This window comes from Lissotriton vulgaris, chromosome 9 (assembly GCF_964263255.1).
Source record: "Lissotriton vulgaris chromosome 9, aLisVul1.2, whole genome shotgun sequence".
Classification (NCBI taxonomy): domain Eukaryota; kingdom Metazoa; phylum Chordata; class Amphibia; order Caudata; family Salamandridae; genus Lissotriton; species Lissotriton vulgaris.
Window position 1 is genome coordinate 398,171,379 of NC_141697.1, and position 16,370 is coordinate 398,187,748.

Sequence of the window (16,370 nt, forward strand, 5' to 3'; positions counted from 1 at the left end):
TAGCCCTGTACTACGATGGTAACTATTTTCTTAAAGACATGCAGGAGGCCTGTTTGATTGATTCCTCCCCTGATACTGTGATAATTTCTACCCTACGCCCATCAACAGAGTAAGTGCGTTCTTTGCTTTAGTCATTAGACATGCAGTGGAGGTCTTGGACCTACAACTCTAATATGTGGAGGTTAAAACTGACACCCTTTCAGAGGTCTTGCAACCTGGGCAGGATACCTCTGAGTCCTGAGTGAATGACGGATATATTGATGGGCACATGGGCAAAGTCTTGTTCATGCCCACCTTTGAACAAGCAGCATGCCAAATGCCACAGATGGACACCGGGTGACCCTGATTCCCTGGCTCAGCATCCTACTCCTGAGAGGCTGGTGGTTCAAACTCAGCCAGTGAGGTGATTCCTGATTCTTTCCCTATGATTCCTCTGGACAGAGAATCAAAATTGAGGCATTCGGAAACATCAGCCAGCCTAGGTTTGAGCCAGTTGTTTGCTTGACTGATGTATGCAGTGTCACTGGAATTATGTGATTGTGCTGCATTTTCCGCATAATTATGGATTTGCCCCATTTGCTATGTAATCCATCATCTGTTGTATTAACTGCAGATTTTACCCAAAACATTATTTATAGCTTAATCAGATCAAATGTTACTAAAACAGGGTGACACATGTTCCTATGCCGTGTAGGGCCGTTTTCAAGGGTTGACTGGTCATCTTTCAGTTTCTTATTACTATATTTGGAATTGTAGATGATGAAATTGTAGATCCGTCACATTTCTTTGGAAGTCACCCAGCCTTAAACATTTTTAGAAACCATTGTATATTATTTGCCTGTTATACCAATGATTTAATTTAGAAATGTACCTACTGTTGTTATTGAAATATACAGTTTATTTTCCTTATTATTGTAGCACAGTTTCAGTTTTTCTTCTCCTAAGGGTTGGGTATGACTTCCTACATTTGGGATTCCTTCTCTGAATTTTTACTGAATCTTGGAATTGCTGCTTAAAGGTACCACATTTTCCAGTTCAGTAACGCATAACCCAAACATGGATATGTTCTACATATGTTCACCCATTTATAGAATTATCCATGTGTTCATTAAAATCTGTTTGGGATTGTGCGTGAGTTGTATAACATGACTCAGTACGCTACATCCCCACGACGGCTGCAGCTTACGAGTGGGGGAGGCCGCTGCCCCCAAAACTTGGTCGCCCGTGGCAGTCCGCACCCTCCCCCCCCACTTGCTACGCCCCTGACATGACTGTCCATATTAAGAATGCATCTGGTTGGTTGGGACATTCTTTGCTCCGACGTTATCTTACATAACTAACCCATGGGCTAAATATTGACACCGTGATGAATGCTACTACTTTCCAGACTGGTCACGATTCAATGCAGCCATGAGTCTGTGAGAGGGATGGCTTTTGGTTACATTATTGTGTCTGTTGCATTGTAACGTAATGTAGTAATAACCTCCTGTTGTGAAGAGTTGTCGATGATCAACGGTAGTTATAAGTCATGCAGCCAAGGCCTGGTTAGTTTTCTTTTGAGAGGCAAATATTTATAGCATCATATCATTTCTAATTATAGCTTTTTAATAAAGCCGCAAATCTAGACTAATAATGTCACTTAAACAAAGATCACTATCTCCAGATTAACAATTTATACTGTACAATAAAATAGACATGCTAAGCATTTTTAATAAATAAGAAATATGTAAAGAACAGAAGTTATATTTTCATGGTATTTTTATGACCTGTATCAGGCCTGTGCTTAGAGATAACAATCTACGGAATTCACTGGAAGATGTGATTGGCTGCCATGCTTACAAGTTAAAAGTGTATTATAATAAAACTTACATATTTTATGAAAGAAGTTTTGTTAAAGGCAAGTTGAGGTTGCAATCCAAAATCTAAAAAAAGCAATATAATTCTCTGGTTTTGGTTAGTTGGTTAGTTGTGAAACCATAATGCTCTCAAATACATTACTCATTATTGTTCAGATTACACCATTGATGACATCATACATGAGTTAATAATTGGCTGCTTTGGTGACATTAGAGACGCCATAAACTATTACACTTTTTGAATTAAGTTTGCTAAGAGGAGAAATAAAATGTTATTCTGTATCAAATCTTGGAGAACATCTAGATGTTGACAGTCGTATGGAGGAGGCTCTCAGGGGCACTAAGCGCAGAAAGCTTTTGTGTGCAATCTCTGATCATCGGCCTTGCCTGTGACTGCTCCTACCATCCTCATAGCCCACTAGGCACTCTATTGGATGTGATCCGACGACTCTGACCCTTACATTCTTTTATTACATTTCCCCTTATTCTGGATCTTCATTAGCATATTCTGGCATCCTAAGATAAGAAATTGATTTAAAAAAATGTCATATCTACTGGTAAATCAAAAACTGTGGAAAGTCTTACTAACGGAGTGTGTTTGACTTATTTTCGTAGGAAAGGGTGTAATGTTGCCCCCAGCAAAAAAATATTTCGCAACAAGATTTGTAGACCTCAAGAACTGGTTCACAAATTGCTAAATAATTCATTGTAGACTAACCACTATCATTTGGATTTTGGTTCATGTACCCTACTGTCAGTAGGTCATTTCCCCTTTATTGCGAGTATTTCAAAATGAGCAGGCAGATTTACATTAAACTAAAATGATTCAAGTTGGTCCAGATGCTAACACCCTTACAGGTTTTGAATTTGGAAACATAAATGATAGTCAAAAAACAAAATATTGATTTTAAACAAATAGTAAACAATGTTCGCTCTCCGGCGGGCTGAAGAAAGGAAAGAGCACAGCTTCTTTAGCTTTCATATATTACGTTGAAAACAATATTAGCTGTATTTCTTTTGAAATCGAGGCAGCTAAAACTAATATAAAGATACTTGCGCCAATACGTCTAAAGGAATCTGACGGCTGTGTGTGTACCCTGTCAGAAAGAGAAATCCCAGCAGGAAAACAGGCCAAAAGTGCAAATGGAAAATGGAAAATGACCTATGATGAAACGTTTTGAATGGGGGAAGTGGAATAATCTAGAGAAACAAGTGTAATAAAGGAAGTAACAGAGTCCACTGTACAGATAGGTTCCTTTATTGTAAGTTCCTTCCAAGATATAAAGTACAGAAGTTGGTAAGTAGAACCCCACCAGGAGCTAGCTGTTAGCAGCTCAGCCTGAGATGACCAACTGCCACAGTTAGGAAGATAGAGACACAGTGAGCCAGAGAGTCACCCAGGCATTCTATTATGTCACAGATGACATAGGACAGTCTATCTAGTGAAGAGCATTAGAGAGGACATTTACTACACATCCTCTTCCCTTATGGAATAGGAACAGAACAGAGAACACAATTGGCAAAATACCTCAAATGCAACATCAGCAGGAAAGAACAAGAGTGAACCAAAGAGATGTTCAAAGCATGAGGTATCATTAGCAGAAATGTGAACAAAGAAAACTAAATTGTAAAACTATATGCCTCTTCCCACTCCCTTAACAAACCAGGGCAGCTAAACAAAGCGGTCACACACATAACCTCCCCTCACATGGGTACACCCTGGAACAAAAATGAGTGTAGACGGTGACTCTAGAGACACATAGGGGTAAAAATTCACTCAAGACAAAAAGAGAGCAAACCCCATAAATCAGCAAAGAAAAACAGACTTTGCAAAGGACAAGAGCCCCCCCTGATAAAGACGTGTTGACACAAAAGATATGATAAACGCACAGCACAAAGTCTTACCAACAAGAAACCCTGGCCACGAGTTACAAGAAGGTAGACTTAGACCAGAACATAGTGCACGAACAGTCTCCACCAACTCTGAGATTAAAAAGAAATACAACCTCCCCTAAATAGGGTACTCCACAGGAAAATAAACCTGGGAACAAAAATAAGGCTAACTGGGGCATGGACTACCCGCACACACCACTACATGGGGCATGGACTACCCACAAACACACAAACTCCCCTGTGTAGGGTACACCACAGGACAAACCCTGGTAACTAAAATGGGGCATGGGCTACCCGCACACACCACTACCTCAAAAAAAAAACTAATAGAAATGGGCATTGACTACCCACACACACAACCTCCCCTAAGTAGGATACACCACAGGAAAATGAACCTGGGAACAAAAATGGGGCATGGACTACCCACAGAGACAACTAGATGGGGCATGGACTACCCGCAAACTACCACTACATGGGGCATGGACTACCCACACACACAACCTCCCCTGAAAAGGGTACACCGCAGGACAATACCTGGGAACCAAAATGGGGCATGGACTACCCACAGACACACAACCTCCCCTGTGTAGGGTACACCACAGGACAGTACCTGGGAACCAAAATGGGGCATGGACACACAGACCACTACCTCAGCAAACTAATAGAAATGGGGATTGACTACCCACTCACCGACACAACCACACAACTTCCCCTATGTAGGGTACACCGCAGGACCATATTCCTGGGAACAAAAATGGGCATGGACTACCACCAAGCAAATGATGCAAACTGAAAGAACCTAAAAGGGGCATAGGGGCATTGACTACCCACACACACACCACCAAGGACACACTTGAGGAAACAAACCTTAAAAAATATTGATGAAAATTGACTACCCAGCAACATCCAACCAGGACAAGACCTAACACACAATACAGAATTTAAATTAGAGCAACACAAGTTTGCCACACACCACTTTCAAAATATGGCAATATTGAATAATGAGCAATGGTAAATTAGCTGCAAGAAATAAATAAATAACAGTTGCTCCGGTGAGCGATCTCTCACCCGGGTTCACCATACACAGCTCCTTGCAGTCAGCGCTGAATCTTGCCACGAAAGTGAAGTGTGAGGCAGTCAATGAGAAGCAATATACGAAGTGAAACCGAGAGTTGTGGTGCTCCGCTTCATGTCCATCCAATACATCTCGTGTTCCAAGTGTTGCCCAAACTCGCCGCAACTTGAAGAAAACGTGACACTGACCATGCAGACCAAAGTTCTTTCAGGAAGCAAAGAGCACTACGTATTGCGAAATTCCTTTGCTGTGTTTGCCACACTGAAACAGGTACCAAGAGCGTGATCGACAATCCGAGGCGTTGATCAAATAACACAAAATGGGGGCACGCCTTATGACGCGGCGCCGGGTGGCTCATGGCACGTTTGTGCAGCAAAGCGTAGGAAGGCAGCTGGATCCACAAATGACGGGACGTCACAGAGATGGAGATGCAGACAGCACGAGACAGGTAAGACTGTGTGTGCGGCTCGTGAGTCTTTTGAAAAGCAGCGGTTGAACTGTCATTTAACACAAACAACATTGTTAAATCACAAAACCAGCAAAAATAGTGCCTCCCCACTCACCGGCAAAACACCCTCTCCGTCCAGCCTCCTCAAACACGGACGTCGGCTCACCAAAAATGACGCCCGTGTGCACAGTTTAAATCCGTGAGTTACATTGCTGCTTGGAAAGAAAGGCACTCTGGGGCACAATAACATCAAAAACTCAGTGCAGGTACTGCAGGGAAAACACGCAGTTACAGCTCCCACGAACATGCGCAAGTACCCCCACTAGATGCCACCACTAGCGTTAGTGAATGACAGAGTAATTGCTCGGAAGTTCTTAAAGTTCGGCGCTATAGTCACTAATACTGCCAATCCAGCTGATATATGTACTTAAAGAATGCTCCAAGTTGCGCACTGCCATCATCCTCATATGTGACTCATGAAGTAGATAAAACCTACTGTGATACCAAGACGCTTCCCACTCAGAATGAAGGCCAGATAAAATAGATAAATACCACAGGCCCCAGGGAAGAGCATTGCTGGAAAGTCTTTATCCAGACAGCAGCAGGGTGACAGCAAGCTCATCAAGTAACTTACGCCCAGATTGCAGGCTGTCCAGATGGTACAGGACACTGGTGGGGTTGGCTGGGGCGTTGCCTTTGGGTTTCAATTGACGTTTGAAAGTCCAAAAAGTCTTTAGTACCTTGTCTTTTAGTTCCTTAGTCGTCCTTTCTCCTTAGTTCACGCGTAGGTTCATCCTGTTGAAAATCGTCGCCAAGTTGTAATAAAGTAAGTAACAGAGTCCACTGTACAGATACGTTCCTTTATTGTAAGTTCCTTCCAAGATATAAAGTACAGAAGTTGGTAAGTAGAACCCCACCTGGAGCTAGCTGTTAACAGCTCAGCCTGAGATGACCAACTGCCACAGTCAGGTAGATAGAGACACAGTGAGCCAGAGAGTCACCCAGGCATTCTATTATGTCACAGATGACATAGGACAGTCTATCTAGTGAAGAGCATTAGAGAGGACATTTACTACAACAAGCATATTAGCTTGAAAGAGCAAAGTGAAGAGAGTGTAAAGAATTCCTGAAATTTGAGGGAATGGACATATGAAGGGGGAAGGGATGTAGGGTGGAGGATCAGAGATGAAAGGCAGGAATCAATATGAGACAAGAGAGACAGTATGTTGAGAGACAGCTGATACATTTAAGAAGAAAAGAGGAGAGCTAGTAAAGTCAGGAAGAAAAAAAGGTAGGAAAGGAAACTTAGAGGGGGAGTGTTATGGAAGGGCTTCAGCAGCTGTTGAACTGCCAACCTTTTTAGGTCTTGCATAGAGACTGCTTTAGCTATGTGTTGTCAACGACTTATTGTGAACAATACAATAACAAGGAGTGTGCTTTTGGTCAGAGCCTTCTGGATGTTTGGAAGGCTTTGTTGTTTATCTCAGGTCCCTACTCCTGATTCAATGCCATTTCTCCCTATTCTTGTGTTTATCCTGCACAAGTGCATTTCGATCTCGCAATGTTTTTCCTTAATTGCATGTATCCATCCTCTCTGATGTCAGACCTTACATTCCAGTGCATGTAATTGAATATTTTCTGTCCCTTTCTATCTTATCCTCCACTACCCCCTCCCCTGTTTATTAACCCCTGCTCAACAGCTGCATGCCTACAAGCCCCTTAGCCGCTCGTGCTTTGAACATTGGTGGCACTATCGGAGGTGGCCTTCCTAATTTAAAAAAAAGAATTTCAAGGTGACTACCCTTGCATGGGCATGCACACATTTGCACTGCATACATTTTTTAAATGCATGTTTTTATATTTTAAGTAATCACATTCTAAGATGGCTGCAGCAGATGTAGCGCATCCACAGTGGCCATTTTATAACATATTTCCATAAGTCGACAGGGGGCATCTTTGAAAGACTTTACTTATATTTTAAGGAACTCCATTAAAAGATTTCCCCAACTGATGCATGTATCCTTCGCATCCATCTTTGAATGGGGTTTCTTAAAATATAAGACACTACATTCAACAGTGGCCACAACAAATGTGTGCCCATTTGCAATGGTTATTTAGGAGAAAATAATTTGCATTGGCATAGTCAATATGTTCAACAGGCGAGATTTGAGAAATAAAAACAAAGATGCTTTTCTGCATTCTCTAGGTATTTATTTGCAGCTGCTAGACAGAAGCCTGAGAAAAAGTGGAACATTGCCAGTGTTTTATTGCTTCTGGCGATATCCAGCCTTTTTAGGTCTCGCTAGAGTCAGCGCACATGCGCTACTCTTGCGAGAAATTAAGTAGGTGCTTTAGAAGTGCTCCAGGCCGGCGATCAGTTTGCGAGAACGCGCACAAGTGCGCGCGACGTGCACAGCACTTTTTGCCGGCGCGCATGCGCACAACTCGCAATTCTTTTGCCACGCATTTTTTTTGCCAATGCTTGTTTTTACACATATTACCCTAACAGGTCTCCTCTAGAAGCACAGGAGAGGCATCTCTTATATTGCAACAGTAAATATTCTATTATACCACAATGTATATCATGGGAGTCGCTGGAAGAATTAAAATACTCCCTACTTGGAACCATATGGCTCTACATAAAAGAAGCAGTGGAGAGGTGTGTAGCAGCGGCCAGGGCGGCTAACGCCAGAGCGCAGGGCTCACAGTTCAATCACTGGCAGCAGCTCGGCTCAGCACCATGTGACTCTGGGCACTAGCTCACTTAATCCCACCCGACGGCCCCCAGCACCTTGAGACCCTTAGGGTGAGTAGTTTGCGTTTTACAAATACTGGATTTGGATTTAGAATTTAAGTGTGCAATCCCAACCTGTTCTAAGAAGATACAATAGAATGTTTCCTCCGACCAATGTTTTTTTCTTTCTTTCTTCTTTTTCCTCGTTTCCAACTGTGTTCACTTCTTTTATCTCTTCTATTGTTTCTTCCATCCTTCTTTAACTAGGATTTATTTTTCTTCGTATTTTCTTTTACCTTCTTTATTACTCTTGTTCCATTAGTCTTCCAATTATTTTCTTTGCTTTGCATTTTTGTTCCATTTCTCTTTTGCTGACCATGTTTGGTTCCGTTGCCACATTTTGCCCCCTACCTACTGCTGTGCTAGGTATCTTTTTTTCTTGCAGTGTTGTTTATTAGCTATTGCTTTTGTCTTGTGACCTGCAAATCACAGACAATTTTTAAGAATGGCCATGAGGAAGCATTTCTTGTAATTAGGAGCACCCCTGCTAAAGCTTGTAAAGAGGGTGCTGCACTACAACCTTTACTGGAGTCTAAAGAGACCCCTTAAGGGTGATCTTGATGGCAACCTTTTTGCAACCATTAAGGCGCAGGACCTCTACTGATATCATTTTGGAACCCTAAGGTGCAGGGCTTTTTCCGAAATAACGTTTTACATTAAACTTTGAACTAGCCAGAAACATTCTGATCGCTTAACAATCATTTTGTAGATGGTTGTTCTTGGGTTTCTACCTCGTTTGTCAATTGAATTAAATTTGCCTATCCATCTTACTCTACAAAGATTTTGTATACATGGTCTCAGGAAAGTTTATCAAGTGATATGCATAAAGTTGGCAAGTCAGTTTCAGTGAAAATGGTGCACTAATCTAGCACTAAAAGGCAACTCCTGACAGACTTCTGCGTGTTCCTGCAAAACTATAGGCAGGAAAAGAAATCAACTGTAGTTGAATTGCGGGCTCAAATGCTCGCTTCTCAGATGGGCCAAAATATGCGAGCAGGTGCAAGCTATTTTATCGCGGTAAAAAAGGGGGTGGTAATGGACGGAGCATCTGAACCAATCAAACACTCATACCCAGTCAACAGATCTGGGTTTGATCCATCACCGTTCTTTAGCCCACTCTGCCACCCCAGTTCAGACATGGCCATATGCAAATCAGTGTGACCCTGTGCCTCATGGGAACAGTCCAGCCCAAACTGCCAAGCCATGCCTTCCCTGGACCGGATTCAAGCTTCCTAGGACCGGTTTCTGGCATTACAGCCGTCTTCAGCCAGGCTTGCTTGAATCCAGTGGCAAAGTGAGCAAGGAACTCGCGTCTGAGCATACCCTGCCAACTTATGGCAAACAAAGCGGTACAAAAGGGGGTGGTGATGGACGGAGCATCTGAACCAATCAAACACTCACACCCAGATATCTATGAATCTATCGCCCTCACTCTATCGCCCTCACTCTATCTATCTATCGCCCTCACTCTATCTATCTATCTATCTATCTATCTATCTATCTATCTATCTATCTATCTATCTATCTATCTATCTATCTATCTATCTATCTATCTATCTATCTATCTATCTATCTATCTATCTATCTATTTATATATCTATTTAGCTATCTATCTATCTATCTATCTATCTATCTATCTATCTATCTATCTATCTACCTATCTATCGCACTGACTCGATCTGTCTGTCTGTCTATCTATCTATCTATCTATCTATCTATCTGTCTATCTATCTATCTATCTATCTATCTATCTATCTATCTATCTATCTATCTATCTATCTATCCATCGCCCTCACTCTATCTATTGCCCTCCCTCTATCGCCCTCCCTCTATCTATCTATCGCCCTCACTCTATCGCCCTCCCTCTATCTATCTATCGCCCTCACTCTATCGCCCTCATTCCATCTATCTATCTATCTATCTATCTATCTATCTATCTATCTATCTATCTATCTATCTATCTATCTATCTATCTATCTATCTATCACCCTGATTCTATCTATCTATCTCTCGCCCTCACTATCTATCTATCACCCTCACTTTATCTATGTATCGCCCTCACTCTACTTATCTATTGCCCTCACTCTTTCTATCTATTGCCCTCACTCTATCTATGTATCTATCGCCCTCACTCTATCTATCTATCTATCTATCTATCTATCTATCTATCTATCTATCTATCTATCTATCTATCTATCTATCTATCTATCTATCTATCTATCTATCTATCTATCTATCTCTCTCCCTCACTCTATCTATCGCCCTCACTCTATCTCTCACCCTCACTCTATCTATCTCTCGCCCTAACTCTATCTATCCATCGCCCTCCCTCTATCTATCGCACTCACTCTATCTATCGCACTCACTCTATCGCACCACCACAGCATCACTCAGCACCACCACAGCATCACTCAGGGGCACCACAACATCACTCAGCGCCACCACAGCATCAGTCTGTGCAACCATTCAACAACAACTGGTTCAAATATGTTCTCTCAATGTTTCCAGCTTTATTACAAATGTAACAAAAAGATGTTAATATTTCACTTCTTATCTTGGATTTTCTTCACAATAAAATACACTGAACATAATGTTCCCAAAAGTTATTTACAAAAGTTTGAGCTATTGCCATAAATTACAATAACTTTTATTTAAGTATTAATTATTTAAAAAATAAATAAAAGCCATTCTTATTTGTATTATCAATACATCTAAGTCACGTAAATACAAGACACATTGCATTACAAATGCTATAGGTGTCACATTTGCAAAAGTTAAAACTATTGGCATTGTAAATGACAAAGCTATTAATTTAGCTAATTTCAAAACCAACACATAAATACAAAATTTGTCATTTACAATACCAATAGCTCAAACTTTCTTAATGCGACACCTATTGCATTGCAAATGCTTGTTATATTTTTGCTGAGAAACAATCTGGTATTGCCAGAGATTTGTACTTTTTTAGTTTTTCGGTAGATTGACTTATTGAGTTTCAAGACTTGCTACATGATGCCTAATGATTTAAATATTCAGGGGGCTTCTAGAGGCAACAATTGATTGTTAAGAAATGTTGGATTTAGTATTTCAATCATGTCTTGGTAGTAATGTCCATTATGTCTACTTGGGTGGTGTTATTTCCATGGCCGTAACCTCTCCCCAGTGAGCTGAAGACTCAAGCTACACCTCACTGGCAAAAACCAGCTAGGGACTTATGTGCCTAACTTTGCTTGTTTTTTCATACAAAGTAGTTGTGCCTCAGTAGCAGTAGTCTGACTGGCCTGCCCCTTTTGCTGCAGTGATTGATTGTTCTAAAAATGGATAGGTGACCTACATAATAGCACAAACAAGTTAACAATTGATGGAGTGCTACTCAGAGGGTGTGAATGTAACAGAGCCACTAACATGGTGCTCTTCCAAGCTGGCCACATTGTGTACTGTGTGCCGTATTATTTCTATGGAAACATTCAAATTCTTTACAGTGCAACACATTCTGGCTTCTGCTGAAGGTAAAAATGATCATATACAATTTGGCTTAAGCCCTAAGTGCTCCAATGACAACACAGTATTAGCCAGTCAGAAAATTTAGTATGCTAGCAATTGACATCTGACGGCTGCCTGGATTCTACAGTTCACTAAAATTCACTAAAATTCCTAAGCAGAGATATTAAACGATTTTTGACATGTTGTTGTTTGTCAAACTGTTGGGTGAGAGATTGAGCGGTCAGGTGCTTTTAGCCGCCGCATTAGTCGCAGAACTGACAGATGTAATTTTTTTCCTTTTTTAGCTTACTGTTCTCTCCCATCAGGTCTAAAATTGTTAGGTGGGCCAGTAAAAGCCGTCTATGTCTTCCGCGAATTGTAGAAGTGCTCTACTAATTCCTATCACGGATATACTATTTTAAAAGGAACTAGCCAAGCTCTTCAGAGGTTATCAGTGGGAGAAAATCTCGTGCATTTTTTGATAAGGGGGCTGGATCCTACAATACAGCTAAAAATAGGGAATCAATAAGACGTATATTAAAATTAAAGGACAGGGCTTCACTCTAGCTAAAATAAAATATTCACAAACCAGAATTTTACAATCACCTTTCTTACTACTGATACATAAATGTGGATAATCTACATGCACGTGAAGTCAAATTGTGGCATTTAATCTACATTCATTTTAAATTCATTTCCCTGGAAAGGATTCTTATAAATTCATTTTAGATGCACTGTCAGTATTTCTCTAATGTTCTCACAAATTGAACAGGCAGGGAACGTTGTCACAAACCAATTTCCTTGTACTGATAGGAAAACGTCAAACTAGGTAGGCGCTGCATTAACAGAAACGGACTTAAAGATGGTTTCCGAAATTTGCATCTGCCACACTTGGATTCAGTTGATCAACGACGAGCCCATGATTAAAGCACCTCCTGCTGTGTTGCTGTCTCTGTTCGATGGAAATGTTTTGGTATAGCTGTGCAGGTAATTGGTAGCTGACGCGGTCGCTCGTTGCATTTCTCTTGACAGTAATTCGCCCCACGACTAGCATTGTATTGATTCACCTCAAACCTAAGGAAGACGGTATATCACTTGCCAAAGCTTTTCTAAATTCTGTTGATCACATTGCATATGAAGAAAGACACATTTTAAATGATGTATTGGTTTTGAAATGTAGTTATCTCAATGAGAGAAACTGTCTCGTTGGACTTTGGCCCAGACTCCAGCTCACAGATATAGCCAAATTTCCCTGAGGGTTCCTTGGTTCACCTTTGGCAGCTGGGCAGATCAGAAAGGCACTCCATAGAGAAAAGAGATACGGGTGTTATGTGCAACAAGGAACCAAACATCAATACAGTTAAGAAATAAAGAACACAGAGGTCCACGCCAGGTTTAATTAAAAAGATAAACATAGCTGATTGGTATGGGTAAGCACTTTTAATGACAAAATGTAAGAATGTGTTATGTACAGCACTGCTGGCCTATAGATATAATGTTTCCAACATACGTCACCTGATATAGAACCAGCTAATGTGTATTCGATACAGTACTACTGTTTATCCACCTGGAACTTGAGCTATTCCACATGTTTTTCTCCTATGTTAGCATACAGTATGAGCTAGCACTGGGACTGCCATTCTTCACGCCTTCACCCCTCTTGTAGTTAGCATTATGCGTTTAAAAGGATCCTTGAGTTCTTGTCTTTCTAGATGTATGCAGATATTCTAGCTTTGTGCTGCTTACTTGTCTCAGTTGTGGCCTAGACCTGGAAAGTATCCAGTAGTCTAAGCGACTCTCCTTCTGAGCCAGAATGTCGAGTTATTTTACTGTTTAACCAACACTCTTTGCCTGTCCTCGAATGATCTAGCTGAGTTGACACCATAAAAGTAATGATAGAAACCCCCCCATTGGCAGCCTGCCCCCTGCCATATATTGCCTTTGCCCTGCACATCGTGGGGTTGGCTGGAAGGCCTAACCTCCAGCCACTCCCTGCTTCCAACGTCACTCAGGCACCCAGCCCCCTCCGCGCACAGCTTTTTGCTGTGAGCGTTGTCGGTTATCCACAGGACCAACTGCCCGTATGCAGCCTACCCACCACAAACACTCACTCATCCTCCCCCCCTTTTTTTAAAATGTTGCAACTGGATTTTTTATTTTTTAATGTGGCCCTACAATGTCCATGGGTTCAGGACACCCCTATCCTGCCCTCTTATACAAAATTATTTTAATATTCAGGACATGGGGACTGAGCCTCTGTGTCTTGAAATGGCAGTCACAATATTTCTCCTTATTTTGCAGCCAGCCAGAGTGTGAGCTCCCACGGAACAAGTGGGAGCTTTTTGCTCCACTAGGAGCAAAAAGGCCCACGGTAAAAGAGGCCCTCTCAGCCAATCAAATCTCTCTAGTATTTAAAGTTGCGTGCCTGCAGAACTCTTGCAAGAGCCCTGTTAACCCAACAGTCCGTCTATATGCATATATTTTGAACCTTAATTTCACAAAACCTACTGATCCGATTTATACCAAATCACAAAAGTACACTTTCTGGTTAAGGATACACATTTCTGACAAATTTGGTTTAATTCCATTCAGCTGATTGGGCTGTAATGCATTTAAAAAATCCCTACAGAAACTGCATGGGAAAATTGTGTTTTGGGCCCACCCCTTTTTTTTCGTCCCCCACTTTATGGATCGCTGTGAACTTTCAAGAAAGTTCCTGAGATGTATGAAGTTTTTGGGGAATTGTGGTGAAGATTCATCAAATGGCACCCAAGTTAACAGCAAATTAAAAAAACGATCTACCTATGGTAAGTAGGTCTTTGTAGTATGGGCCTATATTGCCATCACAAGGGGTTCCGGGGTTCTGGTGCTATATCTAAACCACAATGCCAGAACCTGAGTGGTCCATTAATGTCACCCCTCTATGGCAATATAGGACCATATTACTCACGTTGCTCGTTATGAATGTTTACTTTACCTGATTTATTGGTTTTATTACTCTTTGGAAAGATTTTGAGCATTTGAGAATTATATGTATAGTATTCAATGCAACTCTTGTGAGGAAATTAAAAACATGCAGTTTAAAAATGGGCTTTTATTTTGAAGCACATTGACCCTATGAAGTAGGTTTCACGAGACATATATAAAGAAAGAAAACAAAGTGCAGTGTGGGGCAGTGTAACTTTTTGCTGACTGGGCTGTGCATTTGCAATGTTTATTTGCACATAGTGGTAAAAAAATAATCGATGAACATTTGCTTGAAGGATGAGTCTGCAATGGTGAGCTTGTCTGGTGTTGTGATTAATGGCTCTGAGAGTAGCACTGTCATTGTAAACACATTTATATGTTACCAGCAGTGAAAGAAAGATGAAATTCTGTGTACAATTAATTTGTGTGTATATGTGAAGTGTATTGTAAATGAAAAACAACACGAAGGTCCTAGCACATTCTATGGCAGAGATACTCTATTAAATACCATTATAATACACAGAAGAGATCCGTAGTGCCAATAACATATGACCCGATGGCCAGTCTCATTCCATGATACAAGGATGGATGCCTACTGCTCTCTTGGGAATCTTATGTTCTAACGATAGTTACACAATGGGGCTAGCCTGAATGGCACAATGTATTCAATTGGCTGTGACAATCTGTGGCCCTTTGTGCAAGGCTAGATGGCTCAGTGTTTTTAGCATAGGTGGCCGCGTATCTGCATTGTCATGGGCACCCATGGGAGCCACTAGATCAGTTGTGACTTGGCAACTGGCATTTAGAGTCTGTGCTCAACTGTAACTTTAAACTCTGGAATGTCATGTCTACATTGATGGCTGAAAACGTTTCGGATATAGGTAAAGCAGCCACATCTGGCGGCTCATTTCTTTACAATCTCAGGAGTGGAGGGATAGCATTTGTGTGGAAAGAGGCAGATATAAACGCCAACACTTAGGGATGGTAGGATTTGGTAAGGTTATCTGTTCTTACCAGACTCCTAGTACTGGAGTGCTCTCTGAAGGTCCTCAACTCTATTGGTGATGCCAAACTTACCTACATATATACTTGTAAATTGTTTTGGGTCAGTTCTTACTAGCAGGGTTGCAAGACTCTAAGACCATCTTGGGTTCTAGGTATGTCACTTCCTTGGGATGAACGCCACAACGTGAGGGCCTTTCATCCCTTCCTCAGTTCCTGGCCAGGAGCCTGTTGCTGTCTGCACCAGACATAACACCTCCCTCTTCTTCTAGGCTTACAGCTCCAGGCTGTCTTCTGGATCTTTGACTTGTTCCCAACCATTGTCACCACTTTTGAAGGGCAGCAAGGCTATCCCACCCCCCATCTAGGTGGTCCTTCCCATGTATCACATTCCAGGAAAGAAGGGGGCACCTGGTTCTAAAAAGAGGAAGATTGGGTGTAGGATTAGAGATTGAAAAAACACTTGTTTGCAGCAGGATGATTTTTATAAGACCTGGACTGGACTCTCTGAGATTCAGTATGGCACAGCGTCACAACGGCACAGTATTACTCGGTGTGAATTGATGATCCAGAAGACAGTAAGTATCAGATAACTTAGGAAACGTTCTTTTAGCAGGCAAGTGCTATAGAAACACTTGAGGTGGCTTACCCGTTGCGAGGTGAAGAGTCAGTGTGAAAGTGATGGCTTCTTGTCCAGCCCTTGAGGATGGTATCAATGATAGGACCTGTTGCCCGTCATCTTGATAAAGACTGTGCACTTCATCCCTCACAAGTTTGTTGGCCCCCGTACTTGAAATTCCTAGTGAGCTTGTGTTCCCGCCACCACCTGTCAGCAGTGGATTTCAACCCTTC

The 16,370-nt window shown here is 41.6% G+C and overlaps 1 protein-coding gene across 3 annotated transcripts in view; it reads left to right on the plus strand.

The window, feature by feature from the left end:
• WDR25 (WD repeat domain 25) overlaps positions 1-16,370 on the plus strand; it is an 850,076-nt gene that overhangs the window by 537,145 nt on the left and 296,561 nt on the right. The gene's annotated exons all lie outside the window — the stretch shown is intronic.